This window comes from Salmo salar, chromosome ssa14, assembly GCF_905237065.1.
Source record: "Salmo salar chromosome ssa14, Ssal_v3.1, whole genome shotgun sequence".
NCBI lineage: Eukaryota > Metazoa > Chordata > Actinopteri > Salmoniformes > Salmonidae > Salmo > Salmo salar.
Window position 1 is genome coordinate 16,460,035 of NC_059455.1, and position 17,408 is coordinate 16,477,442.

The window sequence follows — 17,408 nt, forward strand, 5'->3', positions numbered from 1 at the left end:
TGCAGACCCCACTACCCTCTGGAGAGCCCTGTGGTTGTGGGCGGTGCAGTTGCCGTACCAGGCGGTGATACAGCCCGACAGGATGCTCAATCTACTGAATTTAACAATTTGTAAGACATCATTATTTGCATACGTTATAGGCTAGTTATTTAGACCTACACACAATGATGTAAGATAACCCGGCTAACAATTATAATAAAATCAAAATCAAAAGGGAGAGAGTATGTTTTTGTAATGTCCCCCTAATGTTTGGGTCCAGTTTTCTGTTAGTTATGGGAACATTCTATCTATGTTAGCAAAATCCTTCTGAGAACCATTTTAGCATATTTTGGAATATTCCATCAACGTCACATCATACACACCCTGCCAGAACATGGTTGCCATGTTCTCAGAATATAAGATATTAGTGTTCTAGACACATTTCATGAGAACGTTGAAAAAACATTCCTGTGTCCAGTTTTCTGAGGGTTAGGAGAACATTCCATTAACGTCTCACCAAACATACACAGAACATGGTTGCCATCTCAGAATGTAAGATATTAATATTATAGCCACGTTTCTTGGGAACATTCCAAAAACATTTCTGTGTATCAGTTGTCAGGATGTCACCTGATGGTCCCAAAGTAACGGTCTCCCCCAAAAAATGCATTACACATCATACCTTGTTACTATTGCCAAGCTCATCAAGACCCTGTTTGGTGAACCACTGATCCATTTACAGCTCTTTTTGTCTGTTGGCAAGGTTAGGTATACACATAGTGCTTTTAACATACAGCATTTTCAACTTACATATTTGACACACATTATTACAGTGTGCTTGTTCGTTTATACAGTAATTCAAACCTTAATTGGGGAGGACGGGATTGTGGTAATGGCTGGAGCGGAATCAGTGGAATGGCATCAAATACATCAATACATGGTTTCCATGTGTTTGATCCTATTCCATTTAGGCAATTCCAGACATTATTATGCACTGTCCTCCCCTCAGCAGCCTCCACTGCAGTAATTATTATTCAACATGTCCTCACCTGGGACTTGAACTCACAACCTCTAGGTTCACAGCATTCAGAGCTTTCTATTAGACCACCATGTCTGTGTCAGTTATCACCTAATTAGAATTTTCTCTCATCATTGATTTGATTGACTTATTTCAACAATTTAAGGGCTTTCTGTAAAATTCTCTAATGTTGGTGGGGCATATTAACCTGTTTTAATGATGCTCCTGAATCACGATGATCAATAAAATATTTTCTTGAGTCTAATTTTAACAGAGCTGAGATTTACTTCAAAGTACATTCACCCTATTGCATAATCGGGAGGAGTTCAAAGACCTTGCAGGTTGGTGCCAGGATAACAACCTTTCCTTCAACGTGATCAAGACAAAGGAGATGATCGTGGACTACATGAAAAGGAGGGCGAAGCAGTGGTGTAAAGTACTTAAGTAATAATACTTTAAAGTACTACTTAAGTAGTTTTTTGGGGTGTCTGTACTTTACTATTTATATTTTTGATAACTGTTACATTAACTTCACTACATTCCTAAAAAAAATAATGTACTTTTTACTCCATACAGTTTCCCTGACACCCAAAAGTACTCGTTACATTTTGTATGCTTAGCAGGACAGGAAAATGGTCCAATTCATACAAGAAAACATCCCTGGTCATCCCTACTACCTGATCTGGCAGATTCACTAAACACAAATGCTTCATTTGTAAATTATGTCTGAGTGTTGGAGTGTGTCCCTAGCTATCAGCAAATGAAAAAAAAAAACAAGAAGATGGTGCCGTCTGACTTGCTTAATATAAGGAATTTGAAATTATTTATACTTTTACTTATGATACTTAAGTACATTTTAGCAATTACATTTACTTTTGATACTTAAGTATATTTAAAACCAAATACTTTTAGACTTTTACTCAAGTAGTATTTTACTGAGTGACTTTCACTTTTACTTTTTGCTATTTATGGTATCTTTACTTTTACTCAAGTATGACAATTGGATACTTTTTCCACACTGGGGCCGAGCACGCCCCCATTCTCATCGACTGGGCTGTAGTGGAGCAGGTTGAGAGCTTCAAGTTTCTTGGTGTCCACAGCACCAACGAACTGTCACGGTCCAAACACACCAAGACAGTCGTGAAGAGGGCATGACAATGCCTATTCCCCTTCAGGAGACTGAAAAGATTTGGCATGGGTCCTCAGATCCTCAAAAAGTTCTACAGCTTCACCATCGAGAGCATCCTGACTGGTTGCATCACCGCCTGGTATGGCAACTGCTCGACCTCTGTCCACAAGGCACTACAGAGGGTAGTACGTACGGCCCAGTACATCACTGGGGCCAAGCTTCCTGCCATCCAGGACCTCTATACCAGGCGGTGTCAGAGGAAGGCCTTAAAGATTGCCAAAGACTCCAGCCACCCTAGCCATAGACTGTTCTCTCTGCTACCGCATAGCAAGTGGTACCGGAGCGCCAAGTCTACGTCCAAGAGGCTTCTTAACAGCTTCTACCACCAAACCATAAGACTCCTGAACAGCTAACCAAAGGGCTACCTGAACTATTTGCATTAACCCCCCCTCCCCATTTTTACGCTACTGCTACTCTCTGTTTATTATCTATGCATAGTCACTTTACCTCTACCTACATGAACACTACTGTTCAAAAGTTTGGGGTCACATGTTTTTCGGGTACTATTTAATGAAGCTGCCAGTTGAGGACTTGTGAGGTGTCTGTTTCTCAAACTAGACACTCTAATGTACTTGTCCTCTTGCTCAGTTGTGCACTGGGGCCTCCACTCCTCTTTCTATTCTGACATTTCTAAGTGACCACAAACTTTTGAATGGTAATGTACATAGAGTGCCTTGCAAAAGTATTCATCCCCCTCTGCGTTTTTCCTATTTTGTTGCATTACAACCTGTAATTTAAATAGATTTTAATTTGGATTTCATGTAATGGACATACGCAAAATAATCCAAATTGGTGAAGTGAAATGAAAAAATGTACTTGTTTCAAAAAATTCCCAAAAATGTTAAAATGAAAGTGGTGCATGCATATGAATTCACCCCCTTTGCTATGAAGCCCCTAAATAAGATCTGGTGCAACCAATTACTTTCAGAAATCACATAATTAGTCTAAGTGTCACATGATCTGTCACATGATCAGGGTCAGGGACAAAGTTGTGGAGAAGTACAGATCAAGGTTGGGTTATAAAAAATATCAGAAACTTTGAACATCCCACGGAGCACCTTTAAATCCATTATTTAAAAAATTGAAGGAATATGGCACCACAACAAACCTGCCAAGAGATGGCCGCCTACCAAAACTCACGGACCAGGCAAAGACGGCATTAATCAGAGAGGCAACAAAGAGACCAAAGATAACCCTGAAGGAGCTGCAAAGCTCCACAGCGGCGATTGGAGTATCTGTCCATAGGACCACTTTAAGCCGTACACTCCACAGAGCTGGGCTTTACACAAGAGTGGCCAGAAAAAAGCCATTGCTTAAAGAAAAAAATAAGCAAACACGTTTGGTGTTTGCCAAAAGGCATATGGGAGACTCCCCAAACATATGCAAGAAGGTACTCTGGTCAGATGAGACTAAAGTTCAGCTTTTTGGCCATCAAGGAAAACGGTATGTCTGGCGCAAACCCAAAACCTCTCATCACCCGAAGAACACCATCTTCACAGTGAAGCATGGTGGTGGCAGCATCATGCTGTTGTCACGTCCTGACCATAGTAAGATGATATTTTCTATGGTAGAGTAGGTCAGGCCGTGACAGGGGGGGTTTTGTGTTTTTCTATGTTTTGTATTTCTATGTTTAGGTACTAGTTTTCCCTTTTCTATGGTTTTTTGGGGGGGATGATCTCCAATTAGAGGCAGCTGGTCCTTGTTATCTCTAATTGGAGATCATACTTAAGTAGGTTTTTTTTTCTCCTGTGTTTGTGGGTAGTTGTCTTCTGTTTAGTTTTCTGTACCTGACAGAACTGTGCGCTTTCGTTTTCCCTTTGTTATTTTTTCTTTAGTGTTCTGAGTTAAAATAAATATTCATTATGAGCACTCAACACGCTGCGCTTTGGTCCCCTCTCTACGACAGCCGTTACAGCTGTGGGTATGTTTTTCATCGGGAGGGACTGGGAAACTGGTCAGAATTGAAGGAATGATGGATGGCACTAAATACAGGGAAATTCTTGAGGGAAACTTGTTTTGGTCTTCCAGAGATTTGAGACTGGGATGGAGGTTCACCTTCCAGCAGGACAATGACCCTAAGCATACTGCTAAAGTAACACTCGAGTGGTTTAAGGGGAAACATTTAAATGTCTTGGAATGGCCTAGTCAAAGCCCAGATCTTAATCCAGTTGAAAATCTGTCGTATGACTTAAAGATTGCTGTACACCAGCAGAACCCATCCAACTTGAAGGAGCTGGAGCAGTTTTGCCTTGAATAATGGGCAAAAATCCCAGTGGCTAGATGTGCCAAGCTTATAGAGACATACTCCAAGAGACTTGAAGCTGTAATTGCTGCATAACGTGGCTCTACAAAGTATTGACTTTGGGGGGTGAATAGTTATGCATGCTCAAGTTTTCTGTTTTTTTGTCTTATTTCTTGTTTGTTTCACAAGAAAAAATATTTTGTATCTTCAAAGTGGTAGGCATGTTGTGTAAATCAAACGATACAAACCCCCCAAAAATCTATTTTAATTCCAGGTTGTAAGGCAATAAAATAGGAAAAATGCCAAGTGAGGTGAATACTTTTGCAAGCCACTGTATTACCTCGATTAACTTGTGCCCCCGCACATTGACTCTGTACCGGTACCCCCTGTATAAAGCCTCGTAAATGTACATTTTATTCTTCCTCTTTAGTTATTTGCTATTTTCTTATTTTTTTCTCATGTTTATTTATTTCTTGTTTACTTCAGTTTATTTAGTAAATACTTTCTGAACTTATTTTTTTCTCAAAACTGCATTGTTGTAAATAAGCATTTCACTGTAAGGTCTACACCTGCTGTATCCGGCACATGTGACAAATACAATTTGATTTGATTTGACCTACCAAATTGTTTCAGATCTACACAAGAGCCTAGGGGTTAGGGGCTCTTCCAGACAGGATCTAACTACAATGGCCCAATAAGCACATGCCCTAGAGATATCCCTTATTGAGACAGTGGTGTTCGACATTGGTCCTGGTGGCCTAGGTTTAAAACCAGCTACGGGTCATCCTACTCTCTCATTCTTAACAATATTTGTTAATGTCATTATTTGACAACAGTTACAACACACCTATCTGATGTAATTAAAATTAGATTCTCAATAAAAGATGGGAATCGGTAGAAATTGGCTGTTTGAAAGTCACTGATAAGGAATCACATCAGTTCTAGTCATTGCATTTCTATGTGTAACATTCCTAATTTGTTGCTGAAACATGGCCCAGGTGGTAGTGTTGCTTCTGATAGAACCATACCCAGAACATGGTTGCCATATTCTCAGAATATCAGAAATATGTATATCTATAGTAGCATGTCTGTACTTTCTCACATTTACCATTTAAGCAATGAAGATGCCAGTTATACCAAAACAATACACAACACAGAGTTCCATCTAAAGTTTTAATGCAGAAAAAAATACAAATTGCAACAGAATCACTTAGGACCAGTTTTGGGGGTAATAATTACTTACAGTAATATATTACAGTATACATTTTATGAGTAACAGAGTAATATAACGAGTTACTGTCTTCAAATATTGTAATATTATTAGATACTTTTTCAATGAACCCGTATATTACTTTCAGAAGCATGTCTCTACCAGCGTGTTATATATACACTGAACATTAGGAACACCTTCCTAATATTGAGTTGCACCCTCTTCTGCCTTCAGAACAGCCTGAATTCATTGGGACATGGACTCTACAAGTTGTCAAAAGCGTTCCACAGGGATGCTGCCCCATGTTGACACCAATGCTTCCCACAGTTGTGTCAAGTTGGCTGAATGTCCTTTGGGTGGTGGACCATTCCTGATACACACAGAAAACTGTTGAGTGTGAAAAACCCAGCCGCATTGCAGTTCTTGACACACTTAAACCGGTGCGCCTGGCACCTACTACTATACCCAGTTCAAAGGCACTTCAAGATTTTGTATTGCCCATTCACCATCTGAATGGCACACATACACAATCTGTAACCTGTCTCCTCCCCTTCATCTACACTGATTGAAGTGGATTTAAGGATCGGCCGCTTTTTCAAGTTTTCGCCTAAAATGACATACCCAAATCTAACTGCCTGTAGCTCAGGCCCTGAAGCAAGGATATACATTTTCTTGGTACCATTTGAAATGAAACACTTTGAAGTTTGTGGAAATGTGAAAGGAATGTAGGAGAAAATAATACATTAGATCTGGTAAAAGACAATACACATTTTTTTTTTTGCACCATCATCTTTGAAATGCAAGAGAAAGGCCATAATGTGTTATTCCAGCCCAGGTGCAATTTAGATATTGGCCACTAGATGGCAGAAGTCTATGTGCAAAGTTTTAGTCTGATCCAATGAACCATTGTATTTCTGTTCAAAATGTTCTATCAAGACTGCCCAAATGTGCTTAATTTGTTTATTAATAACTTTTCATGTTCAAAACTGTGCACTCACTTCAAACAATAGCATGGTATTCTTTCACTGTAATAGCTACTGTAAATTGGACAGTGCAGTTCGATTAACAAGAATTTAAGCTTTCTGCCAATATAAGATATGTCTATGTCCTGGGAAATGTTCTTGTTACTTACAACCTCATGCTAATCGCATTAGCCTACGTTAGCTCAACCATCCCGTAGGGGACCCACCAATCTTAACAAGTGACATCAATAAGGGGTCCTAGCTTTCACCTGGATTCACCTGGTCAGTTTATGTCATGGAAAGAGCATGTTTTGTACACTCAGTGTATATAATAAGCCTTGTCTCATGCTAACAAAATTCATGCTGTAGGTTAACCCGTTTCCAATAGGCTACCGTAAAGCCAAAAGTCAAAGTAAGATGGCAGCTGTGTTGTCACCCCATTAACCTTTTTGCTTGTGGAAATACTCCCATTATTTTGAGTTAATCGAGGAGAAAGAGACCATTTTAGTCAAATCCAAATTCTGCAAAGGCACCATTGAGCTCTTCATCCAGAACCTGAAAAAGCCTCTGGAGGTCATGCACAAAGGCAAAAAGCCTATATACATTATGATTATAAACAAAGATGCGTAAATACTATTTCCAAATGTTGTAATGAAATGTCAGTATTAACAATAAAAATGTCTGGTAAATGCAATTCAAAATGGCAATAATTACATTTACATTTACGTACAGTTTTTTACTATTTTCTACATTGTAGAATAATAGTGAAGACATCAAAACTATGAAATAACACATATGGAATCATGTAGTAACCAAAAAGATGTTAAACAAATCAAAATATATTTTATATTTTAGCTTTGCACACTCTTCGCATTCTCTCAACCAGCTCCATGAGGTAGTTACCTGGAATGCATTTCAATTAACAGGTGTGTCTTGTTAAAGCGAACGGGTAATCCCGTTAGTTCTCTTATATATTGCTTGGACAGACAAGTTATATTTGCATGATTTAGCTTATTCATTACTCATAACTAATTCATCATTAATGTTTGGTTCATGCATGTGCCCGAGCAATACCTCACGAGGGTTCATCTCTCCAAGCTGAAACCTTGAAACTGAGACACTCCTTTCGGTTCTCAAAACAATGTTCTGGGCGTACTGCCAACTTGCTTATACTGATGGTGAGGATTCCTCCCAAGCTCGATCAATCAGTCACTTGCATGAACCCAGTCGAATTAGTTATTAGAAAAGCACAAACATAACATTTTCCTTCACAGTAATCAAGGTGATGATGAAGTCCAGGTGTGCATAATGATGGGCAGCAGGTGTGCGTAATGAAGATTGCAAGAGCCGGTGGTTAATAGACTGGTGACGTCGAGCGCCGGAGCGGGAGTAGGCGTGACAATGGGAAGTTTATGGAATATTCTCCTAACCCACAGAAAACTGGACAAATGAATGTTCTTGCAACGTTCTCATTTAACGTGACTAGTGTATTTTTGGTGGCTGTTGATGGAATCTTCTTCTAACCCACAGAAAACTGGACATAGTCAGAATGTCACCTGATGATCCTAAAGAAACGTTCTCCCCCAAAAAACGATTGTTTCATCATTACACATCACCCCTTGTTATAGTGGCCGAGCCAATCAAGGCTCTAATTGGTGAACCACGGATCCATTCACAGTTCTTTGTTTGTTGGCAAGGTTGTGGACACTCGTACACACACAAACAATGCTTTAACATACAACGTTTTCAACTTACATATTTGACACACATGATTACCTTGTGCATGTTCATTTATACAGTAATTATTATTCAACATGTCCTCTTCTGGGATTTTAACTCACAACCTCTTAGTTCATGGCATTCCGATCTTCCTGCTACGCCACATAGTACATCAAGGACTGTTTAAATCACAGTTTAAAATATTTTGGGGGGCTAAATTGACTCTACTGAGAGTTGTCTTATCTCTAAAGAGAGTGATACACTCCCTGGAGTTATAACTGGAGTTCATTGGGACTGTAAAAAAGGCACTTCTTCTCCCCTCTTCTCTACACTTTCAAAATCCTAAAATTGCTGAGCCTTTCACATTAAACAACCATCATTCCTGTAGTTTTTTTTGTCTTGCCAAACGTAGTGTTGCTCACACTGAACGATGTGGCACAGACAGGGGTCACACTGCAAGATTCTTCACTTGGTCGTGAGGATTGTCAATACCACACTGTCTCGCAAAAAAAAAAAAATGATGTGATGATGGGATTACATTTAATGTAGCTAGAACAAGCTGTGGCTCAAAGCAGCCTCATAAACATTTTCATTCAGACATTCGCATTTGCAATACATAGTTGAAATATCTAGCCAACATTTTGAATTGAATAACATTGCTTGTGAATGTCAGAGCTGTAATGATTTCACGCTTTGGCTTTGGCAGGTAGAAACACATAATAGTAGTCGTCATCCCTCCTGTTCGAGTCTACACATTCTGGGTGATGCAAAATGACTTAATCATCTCACTGGCTTCTGCTCTGGTGAGCTCTCATTGGCTATTGCTGATCACAGTTCTCAAAACTTGTCGTTGCACATCTCACACCTCAAGAGCATTGCAGATTTTGTGCCGATAAAATAAAAAATGGGAAATTATCGGGACGTCTGGGACTGCTCAAAGAAGGGTAGGCAACGACATTGGGATTTTGTCTCCGATCTCAAAAACATGTCAGGGACAGCTAAATCGGGGCCAAGATTGTGTAGTGTACAACTGGCTTTGCTGAGATAATTTTTCTCATACAGGAGAATTAAAGGCACAGTGCACAAATTTGGTGTAATATTTGTTTTAAATAATATTAAAGAACTGATATATCAGGGGGTGCTGCAACACCCTCAGCCCCCCAACTTCCCGTGTCTATACTAAGTGCCATTACTGTATTGGTTGCACAAGTGCTTATGCAGAAGTTGTTATTTGCTCGTATTTATAAACAGTTTGTTGTATGAGCACGCTAGAGTGTCTTTTTGCGCTGCCATAGATGCAGTAAAGAAGTCAATCGAACTCTACCAAAACAATGGATTTGCCATGGAAACGCATGGGGAAAGGGCCGTGGGGGAAAGATCCAGAGTCTCTAGTATAATGTATAGTATAGTATAATGCTTGTATGGATGTCAACCCCAATACGTTTACAGTGCATTCGGAAAGTATTCAGACCCCTTGACTTTTTCCACATTTTGTTACTTTACAGCCTTAGTCTACAATGGAATAAATAAAAAAATTCCCTCATCAATCTACACACAATACCACATAATGACAAAGGGAAAAAGGGTTTTTAGAAATGTGGGCAAATGTATAAAAAATTAAAAACAGAAATACCTTATTTACATAAATATTCAGAACCTTTGTTTTCAGACTCGAAATTGAGCTCAGGTGCATCCTGTTTCCATTGATCATCCTTGAGATTTTTCTACAACTTGAATGGAGTTCACCTGTGGTAAATTCAATTGATTGGACATGATTTGGAAAGGCACACACCTGTCCATATAAGGTCCCACATTTGACAGTGTATGTCAGAGCAAAAACCAAGACAAGAGGTCGAAGGAATTGTCTGTAGAGCTCCGAGACAGAATTGTGTCAAGGCACAGATCTGGGGAAGGGTACCAAAACATTTCTGCAGCAATGAAGGTCCCCAAGAACACAATGGCCTCCAACATTCTTAAATGGAAGAAGTTTGGAACCACCAAGACGCTCCCTAGAGCTGGCCGCCCGGCCAAACTGAGCAATAGGGGAAGAAGGGCCTTGGTCAGGGAGGTGACCAAGAACCCGATGGTCACTCTGACAGAGCTCCAGAGTTTCTCTGTGGAGATGGGAGAACCTTCCAGAAGGACAGCCATCTCTGGAGCACTTCACCTATCAGGCCTTTATCGTAAAGTGGCCAGACAGAAGCCACTCCTCAGTAAAAGGCACATGACAGGTTCAGCTTTCAAAAGGACAACGACCCTAAGCCAATACAACGCAGGAGTATTCTTCGCAGGATTGGCTTCAGGACAAGTGGCCCAGCCAGAGCCCGGACTTGAACCCGATCGAAGATCTATTGATGCGCCGCTCTCCATCCAACTTGACAGATCTTGAGAGGATCTGCAGAGAAGAATAGGAGAAACTCCCCAAATACAGGTATGCCAAGTTGTAGTGTCATACCCAAGAAGACTCAAGGCTGTAATTGCTGCCTAAGGTGCTTCAACAAAGTACTGACTAAAGGGTCTGAATACTTATGTAAATATGATATTTAAGTTTAGTTTTAATACATTTGCAAAATAATTAAAAAACCGGTGTTTGCTTTGTCATTATGTGGTATTGTGTGTAGATTGATGAGAATAAAAAAAAAAAGCATTTTAGAACAAGGCTGTTATGTAACAAAATGTGGAAAAAGTCAAGGGGTCTGAATACTTTCCCGAATGCACTGTAAGTCATCATTACCAATCAACTGAATTACAGTAAAAAAAAAAAAATCACTTTGGCTACCACCACCGATTTCTGTGTGCTAGCTATGCTTGCCAGCTTATAATAAAATAGTTTTTCATGTGTACTTTTAACAGACCTTAGATTTATTTCAAAGTGCATTCACCCTATCGCTTAGACCTATCCAGTTTCAAATCTACAGAAGTGCCTAGCTAGAAGGGGTTAGGGGTTGCTTCTCGACAGAGCCTATATAGTATGATAACATTTGGTGACGTTTTGGTGTTCGGCTGTTCGACATTGCACCTTGTGTAACCGATGTGAAATGGCTAGTTAGTTAGCGTTTCAATCAGTGACGTCACTCGCTCTGAGACTTGAAGTAGGGTTTCCCCTTGTGTTGCAAGGGCCGCGGCTTTTGTGGCGCGATGGGTAACGATGCGTCGGTGGCTGTCAGTTGTTGATGTTTGCAAGGGTCCCTGGTTCGAGCCCGGGTTGGGGCGAAGAGAGGTACGGACGGAACCTACACTGTTACACTTGCATCATAAATAAATTCTCATGATTATTTGTAAGTCAGTCACCCAGTCACCCATAATACATTTGATGCTCTGGAACACAGCCTTTTTCTTGAGGCAAGCCAAAATTCGGTAGCCGAAGTCCACGTCACTTCGTTGGTGATTGGTCAACAGTAGGGATTCTACAACGAAGTGTTTGTCATTCAACGACAGACGAGTAATTTTCACTGAAATACTGCTCCAAACATCTTAGCGAGATGCAAAATTGCGCATCTAAGACCTCGGCAAAAACATTCAAATTAATAACAGATTTCTTCAATTATCTTAGATTAATTCGGACTATTCTGAGGAAGTGTACTGGCTACGGCATCTCAAGAGGGACAAACAGTAATCCAAGCCAACTGACATTTACTCCTGAGGTGCTGACACGTTGCACCCTCGACACCTACTGTGATTATTATTATTATTTGACCATGCTGGTCATTTATGAACATGTTCTGTTATAATCTCCACCCGGCACAGCCAGAAGAGGACTGGCCACCCCTCATAGCCTGGTTCCTCTCTAGGTTTTTTTCCTAGGTTTTGGCCTTTCTATTGAGTTTTTCCTAGCCACCTTGCTTCTACAATTGCATTGCTTGCTGTTTGGGGTTTTAGGCTGGGTTTCTGTACAGCACTTTGAGATATCAGCTGATGTAAGAAGGGCTATATAAATACATTTGATTTGAAATTTGATAATATTGTCAATGTTTTTCAAACGAAGGTATTTGTATATTTTAAGGGAGTACGCAAACACAGGCGTTCACTTTGCCTAGCCGAGTTCTGGTAGGAGCAAACCAAACCTATGAATGTGTACGGCTTTAATGGGCAGGGTGGATTGGCCATCTGGCATTTGCCTGAATTGCCAGATTGGCTGTACCATTTTATTTTTTGGGTGGGGTGGTCGAAATTGACACCATTTTTTGTTTATAAACTAAAAAAATAAAACAATGAAAAATATATGTTAATATAGTGGCCAGGTTTTCTGATTGGCTGAGCTAAGGTCATGCGAACTCACATTCATACTCTGTCATCAGTTAGACAGCCAAGATCATGGATTGTAAAAGAAAGTGCCTATAAACTTAGAAAGAGCACATTCTACGTTGTCATCTCACTCAAAACTTCCAATGATTTGGTCAAACAGTAAAGTGCATTATCCTCATAATTCCTGTAATTAAAGTGTCTTCCCTGCCGTTGTTAATGTGCCCTCGCTGAGGCCTGTTACTGTGATGAGTGAGCCACTCTCCTGATCATATAACATTTCAAAATCTGATCATATAACATTTCAAAATGCAACTGCAGGAAAAACACAGCTTTGGAAGCTTCTTCCCCTTGTCCTTGTCGAAGAGAGGTGAGTCTCAGCTTTCTGTAGGCGAATCATGCGAAAGAGCAAAGGCCTATTAGGTGTCATGGGAAGTAGCATAAAACTGCAACGTTTTTTTAGGACATTACATTTACTGTTGGATGAATACATGGCTACTAGCAGTGGGTATTATATGTATTGTTAGCGATCTAGATAATGCTTTTTGAGTTTCCACTTCCTCAGGTGTGGAACCCCAAATTAATTAGCCTACGATATTAGTTAGTGCACATAAAGATGTATGCAGTTTATCGCTATTGAACCCTCCCCCAAAAAATCTGGAGCCCTATTTTGACAGTAAAATATAGCAACTGTAGTCTAATTGTCAACCCAATATTCAAGACAATCCCTGGATTAGGTTACCCGTTAACACATGCTTGGACGTGTTAGATGAAACAATGCATTTATTGAATACCTCGGTAGTATATTTATTACACTTTTTAATAAAGCGCTATGAAATACTTTCCAAGATCATTACTCATGATTTGGATCTGACCAAATCACAGGCTGCTGCCACCACGGGAAACTGTTAGCCTGCAGCCCTGTAAAAGTAATTAACACTTAGGCTAAGTGTTGATTCAGGGGAACACATATGACAGGCATTCATTTGCAATATAGCCTAAGTAGTTATCTTGGTGTTTATAACGCAGACAGAACAAGAAGAAGCACAGAGTGACTGCAGAGAAGATGCTGAGACAGATAGACAGCACAACAGGTCGGCAAACAAAATGACTAGAGTAGAAGCACCATTATAGTGGTGAGTTGTATCTCCAGTGGTGTTTTTACGTATTGTATTTGTTTAAAACAGCTGGTTAAAAGGAGGACCATGTTTCGCCAGTCACTAGTATAGAACTGGTTGAGAAATGCTGTACTGACAATGTTGTGTCAGCACTATTGCATGTTATAAGTAGGGTGGGTAGGGTCAGGATGTGTGTGTGTATGGCTGGGGGTGAGTTGGTGGTGCGTGCAGTGATGTGGGATGGTGTGGATAAAATGCTAGGGCCGAATTATTGTTCCAGTCCACCCCTGTTAATGGGACAGTGGTTAGGGCATTTGTAATCGGTGCTGGTGGCCTACGTTCGAGACCCACTATGGGAGTGTGATGAAGCGGATTTGCGCCTACTTCGCACTGTGACTAGTTCCCTGTTTTGTTAAAGTTTATAGCCAAAGTATTTCAGTATAACGAACACCTGTGCTTACACTTCTGGGTAGCCTCCACTGCGAATAGTTGCTGTGTTCAAAACAACTGGGAACTCAGAAAAATACGAGCTCCGACTTGGAAAATCAATTTGAACTGTCATCCAACTCAGAATTCCAACTCGGGACCTCTTTCTATAGCTCCGACCTGAAGATCACTGATGTCATGATTTGACCTTGTATTTTTCAGAGTTCTCAGTTGTTTTGAACGCGGCAAGTGAACAGACGGTTGCCGGTCAAGTGCAGTGGTGTCAGCACTTTCTGTGTAAACGTCATCACATTTACACAGGAATAGTCTACCTGTTTTCATCATTAATGCCAACGAATGGGTTTTTCATAATTATTACAGACGGGAAATGTTGGCTATACTTACCTGAATGTTGGTTAGTCATGCGGTATATTATTTATGTGCAACTAATTGTGTTGAACTTACCTTTTTTCTAGGTAAAGTGAAATCCTCCCCTATTTGTGTGAGACTTGGTATAGTCCTGAGGAGGGAAAGGCAGTCATACACTGATATTTAAGAAGTCTGTTGCAGACCTTGAGGAGGAAGGGGCTGTCCCAACAATGGCTGTTTTGAGCTAGAGTTGTATATACTGAGTGACCTTTGAAATAATTATCTTTTTTTGGGTGGAGATTTTCACTGTAAATAGTTGTTATTGGAGATGGACTCCTTCACTTGGTGGCAAAAAATATACATGTAAAACTAATGTGATGGAAAATGTTATGTTGTAGCTTTTCTTTTTACCAATTTCTGTGTTCTATGTTTGTGCTTTTCTGATAACCATTTTCATGCAAGTGACTGATTGAACGAACCCTCACTATCAGTATAGGCAATTTGGCAGTACGCCCAGACCCTTGTTTTGAGATTGAAAGATATCTCAGTTTCAAGGTCTCAGCTTAGAGAGAAGACGCCTCGTGAGGTGTTGGTCTGTCACATGCGTGACCCAGTATTGGGTGAAGCAAATGTTAATGATGAATTACTTATGAATGAATAAGCTTAATCATGCAAATATAAGTTGTCTGTATGTATGGGATCTAACGGGACTGCCCCGGGAGGAGCTCATGACAGACGTTCACAATGGTGCGTCAGGTTTGTTGGAACCTCTCCAGTTTACTGTTAATAAACTATGATTCATTTCAGATTGACTTTGAGTGTCCCATGTGTGGAATTTCCATGACACTAAGAACTCTGTTGTCCTGCGCTTCCCTGACATCTCCCCAGGCCCTCAACATTCTACTTTTCTACAATTGGTGGCAGCAGTGGTCCCAGGCCAGCAGGGGGGTCACCTAAGAATGAGAAGAAGGTTAGCACCAGGAGCACGCTGACGGGGTCGGCGGAATCAGGAGAACAGCCGGAGCAGAAGTTCCGTGAGGATGAAGAAGAGTATGGGAATCCAGAGGGAGAAAAGGAGAATGATGGTGGCACCAGGAACGGGGCAGGGCCAGGCACGGAGCCTAGGCCACCAGAAATCGCTGATCTGGGTCAGTCCCTACGGGCCTTCATGTGGAACCAGCATGAGAGGAAGCACCAAGTGAAGGAGTCCATTTCCAAAAACAACTATTTCCAGGACAGAACTTATTGTCCCATGAAACGTCATAACCATATTTTAGCCACTCTTTGCGTCACAAGTTATAATCAGCGAACAGAGGCATAGAAAACATTGGCCTAATGAAACACTGAGTGTGTGTATATTATAATATTTACTGTAACAAACTAAAATGACCAAATGATTGAACTAATTTCATACAACATTACAAATAAAGAGATACAAAAGAGTTACACATTTTTTCTAAAGAATATAACTCAGGTTTTCCCAAACTCGGGCCTCGGGACCCCAAGGGGTACACGTTTTGGTTTTTGCCCTAACACAACACAGCTGAATCAAAGCATCAAGCTTTGATAATTTGAATCAGCTGTGTAGTGTTAGGTCAAAAATCTAACCACTGGTGGCACTCATCATTTATAGTCAATCATACTCAGCAAGATAAGTGTTCTGCAAGATCCTTTAGTGCCCACTAGAGGGCAGTGTCGTTATTGATTTGTGATCCAAATTGAAATAGGAGCCTTGGACAGGAGTTGAGAGTCGGACCTGGCATATTCTGCCGGCTGGAGAAAAATAAGAAATACCTGCAGCAATAATGGAAATCTAACAGAATACTTAGCTATAATAATACTATACTATAATACTAATAGACATAGTGAGTATATATGAATTACCAATAATGACTAAAGAAAATGTAGACTTAAGCCTGAGTGGAAAAATGGTTCTAATAAATCAACAAAGAATATGAGAAAAATATGCAATAATATAAAACTTTATGAAAAAGTCCAAATTAGAAAAGAAAGAAAAGTAGACCAGTGTCAACTATGTTCATGATTTATTTGCTGCTGAACAGGGTTATTATGCTAAAAGTCATGCTATTTAAAACCCAATTGTTTTAGCATCATATCTGGTCCTCTGGGATCAAAATGACCTCATTATGAATATTCTGACAGAGTGGGTTATGCAATGTATTCAATTTAGGAAATGAGAAATGAGGGTCAAGGTGGTTTCCTTTTACAGAATATAAAGCAATTAATCAGTCTTAAACCCTTTGGACAAATTGTACACTTTGGGACAGGAATAAGACACAGCGGGATATATTATATCATGCCAGAACAGTACTGGTCAGTTCTACTCTGTAAGCTCTATTGAGAATGACAATGTACTTTGTATCTATTGAGAAATACATTATTGGTTTACTATTTGCTGATAGAAAAAACCCAAATACCTAGCCAGTAAAGAACTTTCAAATTCCAAAGGAAGGTTCACATTAAATATTTGACACCAATATTACATAAACCTTATATTTTCCAATGATATTGTTAATCTGTTCTCTTTTTTTCAATTATGCAAAAAATGAACCCGTAATTTCTCAGAGGTAAGACAAATCTGGAAAACTAGATCACAGTCTAATAATGAAATGCTGACTGGCACTTTCTTCACCTCAAAAACATCAGGATCATAATATCTGTTCCTAACAGTAACCCCCCCTGAAAAGCTCTCCGCCTCTCCTGCCTCTCCTGGGGAGTAGTGTTATCACTACCACTCCCTGTTTCCTTCACCCTTCACCCCTCACCACAAACCCCCCAAATGTACACCATTGTGAAATGCTGTACTGTTTAAAAGGTGCTCCAAATGAGATTTGCACAGGCACTTGACTCATCCAATCCAAACTTACTCTGTATGTGTGGGGGTGGGGACCCTGTGGGCTGCTGGTGCTTAGA